Raw genomic sequence first — 20,566 nt, 5'->3', positions numbered from 1 at the left:
CTGGGTTTAAAAAAAAAAAAAGAGGAAAAAGCCATACACTGCTATTAATTAATAAGCAATAGTAGCTTGAGATCTATTTAATGTTTGGGTACTTGCCAGGTACTTGTGACTTGGATTGGCCACTGTTGGAAACAGGATACTGGGCTTGATGTACCCTTGGTCTGACCCAGTAAGGCATATCTTATGTTCTTATGAGTAAATATTATAACAATGTATTTTCCTTCTTCTCTTCCTGCATGCTCTTCTTTCTCCATTCCACCTGCACTCTCTCCTTCAATTCTTATTCCCTTTCTCCTCTATTATCTCCCTGAATTCCTCCCCCCATCCTTTCACCAAATTCAGGGTCCTCTGTTTCTCACCTGCTATCTCTAGTCCTCCCTCTGCCAACATTCCCGGTCCTCTCTCTCTTTCTACTCCTTCCTCATGGTCTGATCCCCAGTACTCTGCCCTCCCTTCTCAATTTCCATCTGTGACAGAGTGCACCAAGGAAACCCTCAGAACACCTTAAAGGACTGAACCCAGGGGTCTGGCTCCAGTCCACCTTAAGACAAGGCATTCTGAGAGCAGAGTGGTTCCCCTGAGCAGGAATATAGTTTAGGCTTGGAGAAGAGCAAACAGAGGCCCTGGGAAAGAGTAGAAGGTAGCCCCTGCCTGTTGTACTGTGAGGTAAGCAGTACTTTTGTGTTGTGGCTGTGAAGAATAAAGATATTTATGAGAAAGCTAGAGTTCAGACTAATTTTGTCTTCTAGAAAAGGCCACAGACTGCTCGTGCTATGCCACAGATGGTGGGAACAGTGGGACTGACTGCAGAAGCATAAGCCCAAGCCTCCAAAAAGAGAGAAAAGACAGAGAATTTTTTTTCACTGAAAATTTGTTTGCTCTAAAATGGATGCACAGAGCAGAAGCTGAGTTACAGGAAAAGAAGAAAAGAGAGAGAATTTTTCTCCTCTGAGCTAAGAGAAGCAGGGCATATGCCAGAGAGGCACACTGGAAACAATATATATACACTCAGAGAAAAGAGAACTTCCCAGGGGGCCTGGCTGCTTGAACATTTGAGCTTATAATGGGCTAAGGAAGATAGTTCTTCCACCCAGGTATATAGTATTTAAAGTGAGTTAGTGTGGGAAAAGAAAGGGATTGTGTTTTGCCTGTTCCCTTTCTAAGAAAGAAAAAGAGAGAGAAGAAATGGTATTTGCATGTGTGTTTGAAAACCCTCTGTGTTGCTGGAGTGCTTCCCTGAGGGAAAAGGGGAACATTTGTGAATGTGAACAAAGGCAGGGCTGCCGAAAAGGTTTCTGCCAGGATCCATGAAGACAAACTTGGTGCCAAATCTTTGTAGAAAGAAAAGTGCAGAAGCAGTGACAGCAGGAACAGGTCTTTAAGACCCAGCAGCAGATGCAAAGGCTGAGCCAGACCCTGAGAGAAAAGCACCAAAGGTTATTAATGCTGCTGCAAGAACAACAAATACCACAGTTGCAAAGCAGCTGGAGAGCACCGAGAAAGAGGAGAGGACTGAGACAATAATAAAAGCCAGAGAGGCCAGCCCAGGTGGAGAAGCCAGAAGGGCTAGCTCCGGTTTTGAGCGTTCCTGGAGCCCTACAGGCTGATTGAAGACCACCCAGAGCTGGTGCGACGGCGGCAGAGTATGGCAGGGGACACTACTCCGATAAAGCATGTCCCAAAGAGGGCAAAGAAAACAGGGGTCTCAACTGAGTGACGGACTTTGGTAGCGCTCCTTGCTCTGGTCTTGGTGCTTGGAGGAGGTGGATGAAACTCAGGCACAGGCACCAGTTGAATTGGGAATGGAGCAACCCCTAAGGAGGAGGGAGCAAGTCAATCAAGGCTACAGGGATTAGGAACCTCCAGCAACAGTGACCTGTGTTTGTGGAGAGCTGCAGCAGTTCCCTATACTGGCTGAACCACTCCTAGTCTCACAAATTTCAGAAACCAAGGTGGATTTCTCTCTTAGTGGTGAGGTTGGAGAAGATACCAGTGCTACCAAGGAATAGGGACTGGTTATACATTCACTGGGGCAGAACCCCTTAGAGGTCAAACTACAGGATCAAACTAATGTGACACTGTTGAGAGAGAGACTCTGGAAGTAACCAAGGCTGAAAAAGGAGTCTTGGCTAGAGGTCTTCACTCAGAGAAGCCCAGAAGGAGTTGGAAAAAGTTGTAAGACACAAAAGACTCAAGACAGATCTACCCAAAGGAAAGCTGGATATGCTAACGGAGGAAGGAAGGGGGGTTTGTAAGGGGGTTAAACTAGGGAGGTTTGTAAGACCTAATCCTTAACTGGGCAAACTGGTAAAACGGGCAATAGCAACAGTGCGTGTGCCTCCCTCTTATGCAATAGAAGTGGCATTTGCGCGCACAGGCATGCACCCACTTAAAATTGAGCGCACATGTACGCACGGCCAGGCTATTTTAAAACATGCGCATATAGCTGCGTCCCTGCGCTCCAGCCAACGAATGCATGCACATGTGCGCCCATATGAAAGTTACCGTCCCTGGATCTTACCATCTCACAAAACTCCTTTTGTAAACGGATGGCCCACCTTTCTTCCTACAGCAACTTGAGCTACTCACTAACATAACTCCTAAGTAGCAGAAGTCCACCTTCCCTACTCATCGATACCCAATAGTAGTTCTCACTCAGCACTCTCAGTTCATAGTATACAGAGTTATGCCTTAGTAGAAACCATTGCTCTTGGTGTACGTACCAACATTTTATCTGGAACTTGTTACTAGCATGTAGATGAAAAATGGAATGCTTCATGCTTCATGCTAAAATGCTTCATGCTTCATGCTTCAATGCTTCATGCTAAAATCATATCCAAGCCCATCGCACAAATCATAAATTGCTCCTTCTCTCACGGGATTGTACCTGACCCACTAAAAATGGCAATCATAAAACCACTCATAAAAAAACCTAATCTTTCTCCTGAAAACCCAGCCAATTTTCGCCCAATAGCTAATCTACCATTCATCGCAAAAATCTTGGAACGAGTTGCAAACAAACAACTAACAGAATACCTAAACGACCACAAAATTCTTTCCCCATCACAGTTCGGTTTCCGCCAATCTCGAAGCACCGAAACCCTCCTAATCTCATTAACGGACTCTATATTACTTAAACTTGAAAACAGACAACCGTGTCTTCTCATCCTCCTAGATCTAACAGCAGCTTTTGACACGGTCAATCACAACACATTAATAGATCGCCTGGCAGAAATTGGCATCAGAGATAAGGCCCTCAACTGGTTCAAATCGTTCCTACAGAACAGACAGTATAAGGTCAAGATCAACAAGGAAGAATCTCAACCAGTCACCTGCAACTTAGGAGTCCCACAAGGATCATCACTCTCTCCAACCTTATTTAATATTTACCTTCTGCCACTCTGCCAGCTCCTCATCAACCTGAATCTCGTCCACTACTTATATGCAGACGATGTTCAGATACTGATTCCAATTACTGAATCTCTCCAAAAAACTCTGGACTTCTGGAACTCTTGCCAACAAGCCATCAACAACTTACTCACTAACCTCAACTTGATCCTTAATCAAAACAAAACAGAATACCTCCTCATTTCCCAAAACGGAACCTACACACTTCCAAGTACCATCATGTCAACTCAACTAACAATAACCCCACAAGTCAGAAATCTAGGAGTTATACTTGATAACCAAATGAATTATAGATCACTCATAAATAACATCGTAAAGGATGGATTCTTCAAATTACAAGTCTTAAAAAGACTGAGACCACTCCTACATTTCAAAGACTTCCGATTAGTGCTACAAGCAATCATTCTCACGAAAATAGATTACTGCAACTCACTTCTACTGGGTCTCCCTGCCAACGCCATAAAACCGCTACAGATGCTGCAGAACGCTGCAGCGAGGATCTTAACCAAGTCCAACAAAAGAGACCACATCTCACCCATCTTAAAAAGCCTACACTGGCTTCCCGTCAAATTCAGAATACTATTCAAAGTGCTCTCACTAACCCACAAGGCAATACACAACCTGGCACCACTCGAGCTCACATTCCCTCTCCAACTCCACACATCTTCCAGACCAGTGAGACAAGCCTACAAAAACAACCTTCAAATTCCACCGATGAAGTCAGCATCAAGTAAAAGAGCTTTCTCCACAGCTGGGCCTAAACTCTGGAACTCTCTCCCATCAGAGCTCAGATCACTGCAATGCTCCACTACATTTAAAAAAAGACTCAAGACTTGGTTATTCAACCAAGCTTTCCCATAACATCAACCTGCGAAATATCCCTGCCAATATCCCCTCAGTGGTAACACGCTAGAGAACTATATAGATCTTCTCTAGAAATCACATGATCTTTGGCAGTCTATTATCTTTGGCAGACTATTATCTTTGGCAGTCTATCATTAAAACCCAGCCTCTAGCCTATATTAGGCACCGCTCATGTTAATTATGTTATTACCCCCATATATCTTAATCCAAGTTAATTCGACCTGTTCATTGTAAGACATTTACTTGTCATTGTTGTTATTGTTTAAAATGTAAACCAAATTGATCAATAATTTTGTTATTGGAAAGTCGGTATAGAAAAATGCTAAATAAATAAAAAAAAAAATGCTTCACTCAAACTGCAAGAACTCCCCCAGGTACTTACTGCTACTGAAAACCACTAGAAGCACCAGAGACTGCACTGCTATTCCTCGGTAACAACACCCAAAACTCCAAGTTACTCACTGCTAACTCCTCATTTACCAACTGCCCTCGGCACTAACACTTCAAGAACTCCCAAAATTAATCACTAGAACACGTGCAACACACACTAGTACCATTTCACTCACACATTTCTACACACTTTGCTTCTTCTCTGCCAGTATTCTAACTCCAAAATAGAAAACTGTCGGTCTAGCTAATAAACACATGTTTTTTCTTTACAAAGAGCATAATTTTCACTGCTACACTTAAAGCGTTTCTTCTTCTTCCTTTTTTATTTTTTAATGCAGAATTACCTTCTGGGTTTCCTTTGCAGCAGCGTGTTTGGATGAAATGACTGACGAATGCTGGTCTATGACTGCAGTACTGCTGTTCGTGTGTCCAGAAGTTTTTGATTTGTTTTCTTTAAATCCGGTCCCAAGGTCGCCTCTGTAGAAGGAAACATTAATAATTAAACACAGGACAACCTCCCAAATCTTCTCTGGGTTTACTGCAAAATGGGAGACTGTCCTGTGTCTGGGGGTTTTCTGTTAGAAGCGTCTCTTGTTGGAAACGCAAGAACCAGCAGTTGCTGCGCAGGGTGGCTACGGGCAGGCAGTGTCCTGTAGGATTATCAAAGAGTTTTGTAACAAGGGAAAGACTCAGAATCTTGGATCTGACCCTGACCCACTGGAGACAGGGACTTGCAGCCTTGCTTTCTAGTAAGAAATCGGAACCATAAGCCTTATTCATGTTACTTATTTCAAATTATTTATAAATCTGCCAATCCAATAATTCTCAGCAAGTTATAAAATATAAATGCATGCACATATCTGTTTCATGTATAGAAAGAAAGACAATGGAAAGCTGCTAGCAAATGAGTGCCATGTTGTTTTGTATTACGCAGCAACCAACACAGACAGGAAGTAGAAAACAGTGAACTATAACAATCAGCCAAAAGGTGACATCCACCTAGAAGTGAACAAAGAAAAAGGAGATGCTACAGATGTTAAGTATATGCACTACTGTAAATGTCCTACAGATTAAGATTCTTAGGAGACTCTGAGTGTCAACCACTGAAAGTATAGTCAAGCCTTTTGCTGTGCTTTCAGCTGCTGATCTCTGTCTGGGCTGTTATCTCTCATGGCCGTCGCGCTTGGCTTCAAAGTTCAAACAGGTGTGCCTGCTTTCTCAGGGTTTCCATCAGTACCGTTCTCCACAGATCCTGTACTCTCCATTCTTGGACATGTACATGAACAGGAGGGATTGTTTGGCCCTTCAGCTGAGCCCTGTGTCCATAGCAGCCTTGTGAAGCTGGCTGTTCAGTCACTTGCAGATCCTCATGATATAAGTGGGGGGTGCAAGCTTGTGGATGCAGGTATGCAGCCCTCATCAGTTCATTCAATCTCCTGATAATGGTTTTATGCGCATTGGTCACCAACATTCAATTCAAACAACTCCCTAGCAGATACATTATAGCTTAACTTAAACATTGGCCTCTTGTGTTGCAGCCTTTCCGATCAGTCTCAAATAGTTTGCTGGCTACTGGCAATGATGTCTTCAATCTTCTTTCCATCGAGCACTGTGCTGTCATTTTATATTCCGCTATTTTCTTATGTTCAACACGGATTACATATTTACATACATAACATGTTATAAAATAGCACACTATATAAAACAAACAAAATAAAAAATAACTATAAAATAAAAACAATTAAAAAACAACACTGTACTTTTCAGCTACAGGCCACTGTAAAATGTTATGCCAAAAAATCTATATATGCCTGCTTAAAAAGAAAGGCTTTTACTTTCTTTCTAAAACTTAAATGTTTTCTCCTGATGCACACTTAAAGGTAAAGAGTTCCACAAAGTTGGAACTGCCAATGAAAAGTTTGTTAAATAGTTGTCTGTTAGCTGACAGACCAGAACCAGATGGGAATGCACACATACTCTGGGACGATGTTCATAAAGTACGCAAAGGCATATAAAAACTCAGTCTATTAAAGAAGCAATACTTCTTTAGATATGGATCAGAGCTAATACCTTAAACTGAATCCTCTCAGCCATTGGCAATCTTTCCTATGCGGTGTCAAACTAACTCCCCATTGTAAGCCAAAGATCAAATGGACAGCTGCATTCTGCACTGATTCCAAAACCTTAAGCAATAATCAAGAGTACTCAGTACAACCACTTACCAATAATCATCAACTGATAAAAGATACTTTAATGATCGAATCATCCTCAATTTACAAAAAAGGATATTTCTGCAACATTACTAATTTGAGCCTTTAAAAAGCTAGAGTCTAACATCACTCCCAAATTACGAGCTTCATTACACAACTCTACAGAATAATCATGCTATTTAAAATCTGCAGGTAAAACAAAAGAATAACTTTTACCTAATCACAAAAATTACTGTTTTACTATGCACTCCCATCCAATTATTAATATTGGCCACACCCTGAGATAGTTCAGTGAGTGGAAATTCATCAGTAATTAAGCTAGGTATAAAAAATTGCATGTCATCAGCATAAAATTTAAAACAAATACCCAAGAGATAACAAAACTCAACTAAAGAGGTCACAAGAGGAGTCCAGGAACAGCAGTAACCTGAATGAAGAAAGCTGGAAAGCTATGAGCACAAATGCTCGTAGTTTGGGCAATAAAATCCCAGGTCTGCAAGCCCTTATGGTGGAGGCGGACTTGGACCTTGTTGCTGTCACGTAAACGTGGTTTACGGAATCTCATGACTGGGATACAGCAATACCAGGCTATAACTTGTTAAGGAAAGACAGAGAGGATAGGAAAGGGGGAGGAGTGGCTCTTTATGTTAGAAACAATATCCAAGCATTTGAGCTGCAAGGAAGATGGGGCAACGAAGAAGCACTATGGGCCGACCTAAAAAAAGATGGGACATCCATTTTTATTGGAGTGGTTTACAGGCCTCCAAACCAAAAAGAAGAGCTGGACAGAGATCTGGTTGAAGACATCCATAAGATGGGAAAGAAGGGAGAAGTGGTGATCGTTGGAGACTTTAATATGCCAGATGGAGACTGGAGAATTCCATCTGCAGAATCTAATAATAGTAGAGAAATAGTGGATGCCCTGCAAGTAGCTTTGTTCAAACAAATGGTTATGGAACCCACGAGAGAAGGAGCTATACTCGACTTAGTGCTCACTAATGGAGATGTTGTCTCTGATGTCCAGGTGGGTGCCCACCTCAGCACCAGTGATCATCAAACGGTATGGTTTAATATCACAAAAAGGATACGGAAAAGAAGCACAAAGACCCGAGTTTTGCAGTTCAAAAACACGGACTTTGATGAAATGGGGAAGTACCTGGAGGAAGAACTAAAAGGCTGGGAGAACGAGAGAGATGTGGATCAACAGTGGACCAATCTAAAAGGAGCAATTACCAAGGCAACTAATCTATATGTTAGAAAAGTAAAGAAAAGCAAAAGACAAAAGAAACCTATCTGGTTCTCAAAGGAGGTGGCTGACAAAATAAAGGCTATGGGCCTGATTTTAAAAAGCATTTACTCGAGTAAAAACCAGGTTTATTGGAGTAAATTCACTTTACTTGAGTAAGTGGGTTTTTGAAAATTGCTACAATATATGCCATTGACTTGTCTATAGGATTTACTCACATAAGTGCACTTTACTTGAGTAAATGGCTTTTGAAAATTGCTACAATAGTAGCTACATTTACGCATGTAACTGCTTTTGAAAATTACCCCCCAAAAGAACAGCGTTCAAGAAATATAAAAGATCCCAAAGGGAGGAGCACAAAGAAGAATATCTGGTAGAACTGAGGGAGATGAAGAAATTAATCAAGACGACAAAAAGTCAAGCGGAAGAGAGGATTGCCAAGGAGGTAAAGAGAGGTGACAAAACATTTTTCAGATACATCAGTGAAAAGAGAAAAGTTCAAAGTGGTATAGTGAAATTGAAAGCTGGAAAGGATCAATGTGCGGAGAGAGATGAAGAAATGGCAGAAATATTAAATGAATACTTCTGTTCTGTGTTCACTAAGGAAGACCCTGGAGAAGGACCATCCCTAGTTAACAAGAAACTGGAGGGGAGTGGAGTAGATGTAACTCCATTTACAGTAGAAAATGTATGGGAAGAGCTGGAGAAACTGAAAGTGGACAAAGCCATGGGGCCTGATGAGGTTCATCCCAGGATACTGAGGGAGCTCAGAGATGTGCTGGCGGGTCCGCTGTGTGACCTGTTCAATAGATCCCTAGAAACGGGAGTGGTGCCGAATGATTGGAGAAGAGCGGTGGTGGTCCCACTTCACAAGAGTGGGAACAGAGAAGAGGCTGGTAACTACAGACCGGTTAGCCTCACTTCGGTGGTGGGAAAAGTAATGGAGTCACTGTTGAAAGAGAGAATAGTGAACTATCTACAGTCGGGAGAATTGATGGACCAGAGGCAGCATGGATTCACCAGGGGAAGATCCTGTCAGACAAATCTGATTGACTTCTTTGACTGGGTAACCATGGAATTGGATCAAAGAAGAGCACTCGATGTCATCTACTTGGATTTCAGCAAAGCTTTTGATACGGTCCCACACAGGAGACTGGTGAATAAAATAAAAAGCTTAGGAGAGAGTGCCTAGGTGGTGGCCTGGATTGCAAACTGGTTGACGGACAGAAGACAATGTGTGATGGTAAATGGAACCTTCTCTGAAGAGAGAGCGGTTTTAAGCGGTGTACCGCAGGGATCGGTGTTGGGACCGGTCCTGTTCAATATCTTTGTGAGCGACATTGCGGACGGGATAGAAGGTAAGGTTTGTCTTTTTGCGGATGACACTAAGATCTGCAACAGAGTAGACACGCCGGAAGGAGTGGAGAGAATGAGACGGGATTTAAGGAAGCTGGAAGAGTGGTCGAAGATATGGCAGCTGAGATTCAATGCCAAGAAGTGCAGAGTCATGCATATGGGGAGGGGAAATCCGAATGAACTGTATTCGATGGGGGGAGAAGGGCTAATGTGCACGGAGCAGGAGAGAGACCTTGGGGTGATAGTGTCTAATGATCTGAAGTCGGCGAAACAATGTGACAAGGCGATAGCTAAAGCCAGAAGAATGCTGGGCTGCATAGAGAGAGGAATATCGAATAAGAAAAGGGAAGTGATTATCCCCTTGTACAGGTCCCTGGTGAGGCCTCACCTGGAATACTGTGTTCAGTTCTGGAGACCGTATCTCCGAAGAGACAGAGGCAAGATGGAGGCGGTCCAGAGAAGGGCGACCAAAAAGGTGGAGGGTCTTCATCGAATGACATATGAGGAGAGATTGAAGAATCTAAATATGTACACCCTGGAAGAAAGGAGGAACAGGGGTGATATGATTCAGACTTTCAGATACTTGAAAGGCTTTAACGATCCAAAGACAACGACAAACCTTTTCCGTCAGAAAAAAATCAGCAGAACCAGAGGTCACGAGCTGAGGCTCCAGGGAGGAAGACTAAGAACTAATGTCAGGAAGTATTTCTTCACGGAGAGAGTGGTGGATGCCTGGAATGCCCTTCCGGAGGAAGTGGTAAAGACCCAAACTGTGAAGGACTTCAAAGGGGCATGGGATAAACACTGTGGATCCATCAAATCTAGAGGACGTGAATGAAGAGGGGGTGGTTCGCATACAGTATGCCGAACAAGCAGCAGCCCTCAAGATAGAAGGGCTCAGAATAGAAGAACAACAGGAAGCCGCTGCTGCCACAGCCGAAGTGCGCAGAAAGGCTGAGCTAGAGATCGCCTTAGACCTGTTGCAGTAAAAGGGAGAAGCAGCAGCCCTTGAAGCCCAAATTAAAGGTCTTGTTGTTGGGGGGGGGGGGGGGGGGGAGTTGTCATAGCCACAAAAAGTAGCGGACGCAGGGATCAATAACCGGGGCCCGCAAGGCCAGGGGTGGGAGGAGGAGGCAGAACACTGCACAGAGCAGCAGTAGCCACAGAGGCATTCACGGAGCAGGATGCCAGTGGTCGGTGTTCCACCTTCACGGAGCGGAAGGCTGGAGTGGCATTCACGGAGCGGGATGCCAATGGTATACCACCTTCACGGAGCGGAAGGATGGAGGGCTGCCATCTCCAAAAAAAAAAGCAGAGGGGTGGATAAGAGTATGTAAAATTACCGGTGAGGACATAGGCTATAGGTATTGCCAATTATTAGGCTTGTTCAATATTTGTTGATTGTTAATGTGGCTCGCGAGAATGAGTGCTACTACCTGGAGATAATACCCTTGTTCAATGTACATACACACGGTTAATGAGACTCCATCATTGCTCTAGGCTTCAACAGCAAGAGAAAATGTGGAAAAAAAAAAAGGATTTGCATTCACAAAAAAGAGAGGTGTAGCTTGCTTGTTACGGCGGTTACTTCCCCAAAACCAAATAAGCCGATTCTTTACTTTCAATACATATCCAGCATAGCTCTCTGCTTCAACGGCAGGGGAGAAAGTCTAATACTTCACTTTCAACGCATAGCTCTCTGCTTCAATGGCAGGGGGAATGTGGAAAAGACGATCTGTATATGGACAACAACCAATAAGGTCTGAATTACATAGTCTGAGTGGACAAAGGCATGGGTGTAGCCTGCTTAATGCTGCGGTTACTACCCCTAATTAAGCTAGATATTCACTTGGATGCGGTTCCGGCACTGCTTTCTACATTGGTGGTGGGGTGGAGGGGAAATGGAACTAAGGGGTACTAAAAGCCAGGCGTAACAAGTATGAGAAAAAAAAAAAAAAAGAGTGCATGGCTTGCTGGGCAGACTGGATGGGCCGTTTGCTCTTCTTCTGCCGTCATTTCTATGTTTCTATGTAATCCATAACATCTGCTAGGGTTCTAATGTAAATTTTAAAATAATACAGATGATAGTGAAGATCCCTGTGGTACACACATAGATATGGGATACTATGCTGAACTTGATTTATTGAATCTGATTTACTGCTATCACCCAAATAAATATGTCTGAAACCATCTTAACACTACTCCACCCAAACCGAACCTACCCCATGCAATTTCATCAACCAATTATTATGGGAATGGTATCAGATGCAGAGGTAATATCCATCTGCACAAGTATTCCAGGTTTTTTACTATCCAGTTCCCATAGATATATATATATATATATATATATTATCTCATAGAGATACTAACAGTGTCTCCATCCTATAGTCTCTGTGAAGCCCAAACTGCTTTATGCAGTACATTATGTGTGCTGGCCAAGTAAGGCATGTCCTTGAGACACACAGTCTGCATCAGGCTGTCTGGGATTTTTTCTAGTACTACATGTTCTCATTAACAGATAAGTATTTTTGAGATTTTTTTTCTAAAACTTGGTTTGTATTTAATAAAATGCTGTTTTTAGTGTCATATGAGGACTGTGTCCAGCCATGCTAGCGTGAGATCACTTCCTGTCAAGGTTCTATAAAACTCTAAAATAACTATTATGCTTAAACCAAATCAGTTCTTTATGCACTTATATTCTGTGGGGTAGATTTTATAACATGCACGCGCGCGTCCCTGTGCGTGCGCTTCACGGCGCGCGCACATGCATGTGCCGATTTTATAACATGCTTGCCGGTGCACATGCACGCCGATTGTTATAATCCACGCACCTATGTGTGGGCGGCACACGCAAGGGGGGGTGGGGGTCAAAATTATGCAACCTCCGCGCGGTGACAAAATCGGGCCTCTCCCAGTTCCTTCCCTGTCCGCTCCAATTAAGGCGCGGACTGGGAGGGAACTTTTCGACCCACCTAACTGACCTTCCTCCCTCTTCCCCTCTCCTCCCTGCCCCTTATCCCTATCCTATCTAACCCCAAATTTTTTTATTTTACCTCTTGCTCCTCTTCAGAAGCAGCTGCCAGGCTGCCGGTGTGCGCGCTTCTCCGGCACAGTGGCAAATGGCTGCCGCCCCTCCGCCCCCGGACCTCCCCTTTCCCTGGGCCTGGCACTTTTGCGAGTAACAGCGGTTATGCGCATGGCTGGGCCCCTCTGAAAATGCGCGCAAGGCCCAACCATGCACGTTAATACCCGTTTTTTACGTGCATGGCTGTTTTAAAATTCGGCTGTATGTGTTTAAATATTTAAGATTTTCTGTGTCATAGCTTCAATTCTGTACTCATTTTTTTTCAGCATTTATGGTTCATAAGTGATAGGAAATGAGTCTACAACAAAAATGGATATTAAATCTGTTCTTAAAGATACAATAGATGAATTTGCCTCATTAAGAAAAAAAAAAACTACATGGAGTACTAAGCTGAGAAATGAAATTGAAGTTTTAAGAGAGAGAGTTTCAGAAGCAGAGAATCAGACTGAAGAATTGCTAGAATCTCAAACTGATTAAAAGAAGATTAGACTAATCTTGCTGGAAAATGGAAATAAAGAGATTAGAAGTTGGATGACACTGAAATTCAAGAGAGACAACAATCTTTGAATGATGAGTACAGAAGGAACAGAAGATAAGATGTTAAAAACTTCAAAAGGACTGGCCCAGTGGCAGGGCTGTGTGCTGCCTTGTGAAGGATCTAGGTTTGATTTTTCGGTCAGATCTCCAGGTTGGCTAGGGCTGCGTAGGCAGCACTGACAGCCCCTGGGATAGGGGCAGTCCCAGTCTTTGTACAAAAGTGGTATCTACTGGCTGCATTTAGGATTGAGGTTAGGTGGGTTCTACAAGGAGCAGTGTTTTGTGGCCCTCAGCTGTGATGGCTGGGCTGAGAAGTGGGGGCTGAGTGGGGAGGGGTGGGGGTGAGTGATAAAAAATAAATAAGGAGGGAAAGAAAGCACAGATAGTTGTGAATAAAGGATTGTGGTGCCATAGTCCAATGGATAATAGTTCTAACTGAGCTGCAAGCCTAAAGGAACAGGAGGAAACTGCTGGGCCAAAACAAATATTAGTTTAGATGCTATTTACATTAGTTTTGCAGGTTTTTGAAACTAAAGAAATTAGAGTTGACAGAATGCACCAAGCACTTTTCCGTAAGTTAATGACGGTGACTTCACAACCTCACTAAATTTTCACTCATGACAACTTTTTGGTATTCTCTCCCATAGTTAGATCTTCCTGTTTTTAGGATGGGTCTTGCCCTTTATTATAAGATATTAAGATCTATAATCTTATTTTATGCCTATACCATCTTTCTAGAAAATTGTCTCCCTTTCCCCTTTTAATGTAAGATTTTTATTGTATTTATAATATTCGATATATACCTTGTGTTTTTATGTTTACTTTTTTGTTAACCGTTATGATGTATTTATATGAATGATGTTATACAAAATTTTTTAAATAAAATAAATATACTGGGTGCACAGGCTCTCAAGAAGAGGCTTGGAGAAGAAGCTCTCAAAGACAGACTATCCTGAAGCAAGGTGTATTTTTTGAGGCATTCCTGGTAGGCCTCACGGCTCACCTGACTGAGGAGCTTTGTATATGTAATCTTTTCTTGGCAGATGGCATGTATCCTGAAGGGCCATAAAAGAGTTTATAAATGGGGCTGTCTTCACACTTCTTATTCCCTTTTCCTGTATCCCCAAGGTGTGGGTCCTTTCTGTGGGGGTGAAGGCTAATCTTGGCCCAGGCAGTAGTGTTCTCCCATGTGTGGGGGCTACCATAGCTCTTCTGGGCAGGTACACTTACAAACCAGGCAGTACTCACTGGATGGGTGTTCAAATTATAATTTACTGTAACTCCTCTTAAAAGAATCAATGAATGCAAAACATAAAGGGGCAGATTTTCAAAGGGTTACGCGCGTAACATACGAGCGTAACCCCCGAAAACCTGCCCCTGCGTGCGCCAAGCCTATCTTGCATAGGCTCGGCGGCACACACAAGCTCCAGGTCGCGTGTATGTCCCGGGGCTTCAAAAAAGGGGCGGTCCGGGGGCATTCCGAAGGCGGGGCCGAGGCCTTCTCCGTTGCGGCCCTGCTGCGGGATGGCGCGCCCGCAGCCAACCGGCGTGCGCAAGTTACGCCTGCCCGGAGGCAGGTGTAACTTCGACGATAAAGGTCAGAGGCGGGTTTAGATAGGGCTGGGGGGCGGGTTAGTGTTTCTCCAGGCAGGGGCTTCCTCCATGGTAAGGAAAGATAATTGTCCCGAGTGGGCTGGGGAATTCTAACAGTGACTGGATCCCTTTTCCTAGTACCTGAGGTCCACATTGAATCCCAAACTTCACCTGGCAGTGTCCTATGTCCCAAGGTGGAGACTTCATGGGGTGTCTCCAGATGTTTCTCCTCTGATGACTCCTCTTTGAAAGACTGAAGCTGACCTCCCAGGAGGAAAGGCCTGAACTGGAAACAGTTCTAGTTTCTAGTTCAGGGGAAAAGAAGGGAACAGAAAAATTCTCCCTTTCCCCAAAGATGGAAAAATGCAAAACTTGCAAAAACTTGAATCAGAATCTCTTATCACCCTGAGTGCTGCAACCTCCTTTTATGTAGGTCAAAAAGGTATACAGTCCCTCCTGATCACCCTGAGCAGGGGATTCAGCCTGCCAAGAATGGAACAGGTCAAAATTGTAAAACTCAGAAAAAACTGTAAAAAAATTAATATCCCTCTTCCTTCCAGCGCTATTGAAGGAACTGACAAGACATATGTCTCTCTTTACCTCTGTCAGACTGGGGGCCTAACTCAGAGAGCACACATGATGTACATCCTACCATGTGCCCTAATCTCACACAGACTAGCCCCCTATGTGCCTAAGGGACTTCCAGTTCCAGACAACCTCTGGGGGAGATGCTGTAATGAAATGTTTGTCCCAATGCAGCTGACTACTCAAGGGCTGGGACTAGGGGCATCTAGCGGAGACCCCAAGGGATCTCTACATAGAGAAAATGAGATTTTTGGAGATGTTGACTGGCTCCTAACAGGAGAGCTAGTAGAACCCTTGCTGGAAGGCCTGGATTTCTGAGTTGCTTCAACACTGTGACCATTTAACTATGGGGCAGAGCTTAGTGCACAACAGAGTGTTGGTATCCAGTTTATTTTTTTAAGCAAGGAGGGGGTTTTTTTCTAATTCTTGCCCTTGACATGATTTTGAGAGGGGAATTTTCCCACCCTGCAAGGGGAGGGCATATTGGGCATGGATTCAGATCACAGCAGAAGAGATAAGAGATGGTGAACTATGCACACAAGAACTGCAACCCATTGAATTATTTTACTTTTTATATTGATGATATTTGTCATTTTGGCATGGATTCTGTTTACGTTTGTTTTATTTTTATTTTGAAAAATGTATAGTCGGCACTATCCTATGTCCTAGGCAGCTTACAAAAGTGCACACATAAAATACTTCAAACAAAGTTGAAGTTAATCTATTTTTGTTGAACACCACTACTGGACTGCAGAGTGTGGTCTCAACTCATTGATGTCCTTTCGTGGATTGCAAACTGGCTAAAAGACAGGAAACAGAGAGTAGGATTAAATGGACAATTTTCTCAGTGGAAGGGTGTGGGCAGTGGGGTGCCACAGGGATCTGTATTGGGACCCTTACTTTTCAATATATTTATAAATGATCTGGAAAGAAATACGACAAGTGAGGTAATCAAATTTGCAGATGATACAAAATTGTTCGGAGTAGTTAAATCGCAAGCAGATTGTGATAAATTGCAGGAAGAACTTGTGAGACTGGACAATTGGGCATCAAAATGGCAGATGAAATTTAATGTGGATAAGTGTAAGGTGATGCATATAGGGAAAAATAACCCATGCTATAGTTACACAATGTTAGGTTCCATATTAGGTGCTACAACCCAAGAAAGAGATCTAGGCGTCATAGTGGATAACACATTGAAATCGTCAGTTCAGTGTGCTGCGGCAGTCAAAAAAGCAAACAGAATGTTGGGAATTATTAGAAAGGGAATGGTGAATAAAACGGAAAATGTCATAATGCCTCTGTATCGCTCCATGGTGAGACCGCACCTTGAATACTGTGTACAATTCTGGTCGCTGCATCTCAAAAAAGATATAATTGCGATGGAGAAGGTACAGAGAAGGGCTACCAAAATGATAAGGTGAATGGAACAGCTCTCCTATGAGGAAAGACTAAAGAGGTTAGGACTTTTCAGCTTGGAGAAGAGACGGCTGAGGGGGGATATGATAAGAGGTGTTTAAAATCATGAGAGGTCTAGAATGGGTAGATGTGAATCGGTTATTTACTCTTTCGGATAATAGAAAGATTAGAGGGCACTCCATGAAGTTAGCATGTGGCACATTTAAAGCTAATCGGAAAAAGTTCTTTTTTACTCAACGCACAATTAAACTCTGGAATTTGTTGTCAGGGGATGTGGTTAGTGCAGTTAGTATAGCTATGTTTAAAAAAGGATTGGATAAGTTCTTGAAAGAGAAGTCCATTACCTGCTATTAATTAAGTTGACTTAGAAAATAGCCACTACTATTACTAGCAACGGTAACATGATTTTGGCATGAGAGCAGAGATATGCTTAATTTTATATTGTGCATACTTGCCGGGTTCTTATGGCCTGAATTGGCCACTGTTGGAAACAGGATGCTGGGCTTGGTCTGACCCAGTATGGCATGTTCTTATGTTCTTATCCTTCCTTCTGCGAGTACCTACCGTGTTTCCCCGAAAATAAGACATCGCCCCGAAAATAAGACCTAGTAGAGGTTTTGCCAAATTGCTAAATATAAGACCTCCCTCGAAAGTAAGACCTAGCACATATTACATGTAAACGATCGAATTAGCTACGGTATTCCCTCCCATACAGTAACGCGAGCCCCTGCTGTTTTGCCGCGCGTTTAACCTGCTAACTTACCGCCTACCCTTACCCCTGCGTTAGAGGCAGGGGTAAGGGTAGGCGGCAAACTTTCCCCCAGCCCCTGCTCACCTGCCCTGGCCGCGTCCATGGGTGCTGGTCTCCGGGGCAGCCCCAGTCCTCTCCTCTCCTCCCGAAGCAACGAAAGCGGAAAAAAATCGAAAAAGCAAAAAAAAAAAAGTTGCAAGAGAGAAAGGAGAGAGAGGATGGGCAATCCTACGCTCGGGATTGCCAGACCTCTCCCCTCCCTCCCGAAGCAAGGCGCGAAAAGCAGCCTTGCTCCGGGAGGAGGGGAGAGGACTGGCAGTGTAAAGCAACGAAGTGACTTACTTTTTTCACAGCCCTCCTCCGGAGATGGACATGGATCGCGGCTCCCCTGCCTCCCGGAGGCGAAGATGGATGCCTGCACGGGCGAAAGCGGCCCCTGTGCGTGCGATTGGGCCGCTCAATGCGTGACGTCACATGCCGTGACGCCAAACGTCGTGACGTCACGCACTGAGCGGCCCAATCGCACGCACAGGGGCCGCTTTCGCCCGTGCAGGCATCCATCTTCGTCTCCGGGAGGCAGGGGAGCCGTGATCCAGCGTGTCCGTGAAGCGTTAGGCCAGCGCACCCAGGATACTGTATAGCGCTCTATACAGTAAAATGGGTTGCGCGGGCCAAACGCTTCATGGACGTTTCTTACCGTAGACGCAGCTTGCATTTTTTTAAATTACTGTATAAAGAGTGTCACTCTTCTTTTTCAGTCAATCTGTGATTCTGTGAGCACGCAAGCCCAAAAGGGAAGATAATGCAAACTTTGTTTTGTTTTGTTCAGCAACTGCCCTATATATTGGTGATATAATTGGACATCTAGATTAATAAAATCTCATACAAATTGCTATAAGAAGGAAGGAATCAAATTAATCAGATTAGTCTGAGTTTCCTTTCTTCTGCATTCTCTCAAAGATCAACAAATGAATGGAGAAGAATGGATGGAAATGGACAATGTGCTCAACGCCCCGTTCTCTCAGGATTCAGTAACATCAGTGGTCATTTTCTAGGTTTGAGTCAGCAGCAGCCTCCACCTTTCAGTTTTTCCCAATGGAGAAAAGGAAGCAAGTTAAAAATGATCCCAGCAGGCAGAAGTAGTTGAATACAGGCACCGAGGCAGGGAGAGCAGGCCCTCGAGGAGCGAGTTCATTTTTTTGTTCAACAATATACCAGTATGTGAATTCTTCTTCATGGAAAAATAAGACATCCCCTGAAAATAAGGCCTAGTGCATCTTTGGTAGCAAAAATTAATATAAGACACTGTCTTATTTTCGGGGAAACAGGGTATTGAACTGAGATTTGAAGGGTGATTGAGCGTGTCTGGCAGTATATTGGATTCCTACCACTATATCTAGGGCACTGGAGATTATACCTTCTCCCCATTGGTGAAACACTGGCTCCCAGGGCTGGAAGTCTGATTTGTGAGAGAGAGAGAAAAAAGGTCTGGGATGATGAACTTAAGCCCTGGGACTTTGCTGTAGCCCCTATATTAAATATTGTTAATATTTTATAATGAATTCTGGCTTGAACTGACAGCCAGTGCAGTGAAATCAGTGAGGGGCTGATGTTCTCAAATTTCCTTACCCCTAATAAAAGTCTTGCTGAGGCATTTATTTCATAATAACTGTAGAGGTTTTAACAGTCCTGAAAGTAGGCCTAGTAAAAGGGAGTTACAATAATCTATATTTGAAAATATTAGAACAGTGCGGAAGTCCTGTAAAGTTAATAAGGGTTTTAACCAATGCTGTATTCTTAGTTTGGATACTACCATTAATTCAATAAAACAACTTTAAAATGTAAAACAAAATAAAGACCTTTATTTGCCAGGAAGGGGAAGGGATGGGTGGGAAATAAGGGGAAGAAAATGAAATGAAAATTCAGAGGGATAATTATGTAGTTTACTGGATTTAAGACTATGAAATAATTGGAGAGTAACTAAGGGAGGAGTTGGAATAATCAGAAGGTGGATATTTATACTAAAACAGAAACTGGCTAGAAGATTACTTGCAAACACAGACTGCACTTTCTGTGGAGAACTGAATGGAGTATTATAGATAACAGTTAAAACAGTAACCCTTAACAGGACGTCTAAACACCAAGCGATGCTTGATGAGGGTTGCAAATGGCAAGCATAAGTCTTTTGTGTACAGGAAACTCATCTTAGTAAAAATAAATTCAGGTTAAGAGATAATTTAAAAAATATTTTTTTTTTGCATGTGATAATGTAAAAAAAACAAACCATGTAATATTTATGGGATCAATTTTCAAAGATCTGCTGAGAGCCGGTGAATTTTAATTGGTTATCTTTAGGAACAATTTCAGCCAAACCTTCAGAGTTTGGGCTGAAAATTTTCCCAAGACTGTTCAACATTTGACCAATTTATCCTTGCAGTTCATCTGCCTAATTTTAGGTCTGTAACACTGGTAAACAAAGTTTTTGTTTCCTTCAGGCTTTTTGGTGTTCCAAATAGATTTTTTGATGCTGATCACAGATATTACTTCGAAATTTGTACATCACGTAAGGTTTTTGAGAAACAGCCAATTTTGTGTTACAATAATTGTGAAATTTTAAAACAATCTCGCGTACATATATTTTCTTGCTGGACAGTAGTTTTTATGATTTTTAAAATTCATGTCGTATTTTTGACAGCCATAAGCAATGTAACATGTAACAGAGACTAACTTTTTAAAAAATACACCAAGAAACTCTGCCTGATCATGCCAGAACTTGCTCGGGCAAGCCCCAGCTCGGCTGCAAGATTCCAACTTGTTTCCATGACGACACAGCCTTATATAAGCAGCAGCAATGAGTAGTCTCCTATGCAACGTCTGTGTAAATGAGTGAATCGTATCGCTAAAACTGTTGAGTTTAAAGCTTGTGGATTTAATTTCATATACTTTATGAAATGTCGAGCCAATGTCGTAATAGCCGTGACACGTTTTGTTACATCTGTGGTGAGTTTATTCTGAAAGCACAGAAAAGGAGTATGACTGCACTCATTAAGAAGGCATACGAGTTATACTTCGGGTGCAAAATTGGTGACCAGGACAGAGCATGGGCTTCTCATATATGTTGC

At 42.9% G+C, this 20,566-nt stretch overlaps 1 protein-coding gene across 8 annotated transcripts in view; it reads right to left on the bottom strand.

Moving 5' to 3' along the window:
- The window catches only part of GLYCTK (glycerate kinase), an 81,494-nt gene that overhangs the window by 34,566 nt on the left and 26,362 nt on the right, over positions 1-20,566 (bottom strand). For 7 of the 8 annotated variants that reach the window (XM_029599490.1, XM_029599493.1, XM_029599486.1 and 4 more), the window contains one exon: positions 5,007-5,139. The exons of the other annotated variant lie outside the window; for it this stretch is intronic. The gene's annotated coding sequence lies outside the window, so the exon portion shown is untranslated. The remainder of the gene's footprint in view (positions 1-5,006; positions 5,140-20,566) is intronic. 8 annotated transcript variants of the gene reach the window in all.

Source organism: Rhinatrema bivittatum, chromosome 4, assembly GCF_901001135.1.
Source record: "Rhinatrema bivittatum chromosome 4, aRhiBiv1.1, whole genome shotgun sequence".
Taxonomy (NCBI): domain Eukaryota; kingdom Metazoa; phylum Chordata; class Amphibia; order Gymnophiona; family Rhinatrematidae; genus Rhinatrema; species Rhinatrema bivittatum.
Note: the sequence above shows the minus strand (reverse complement) of the source record. Positions and strands in the feature narration are given on the sequence as shown.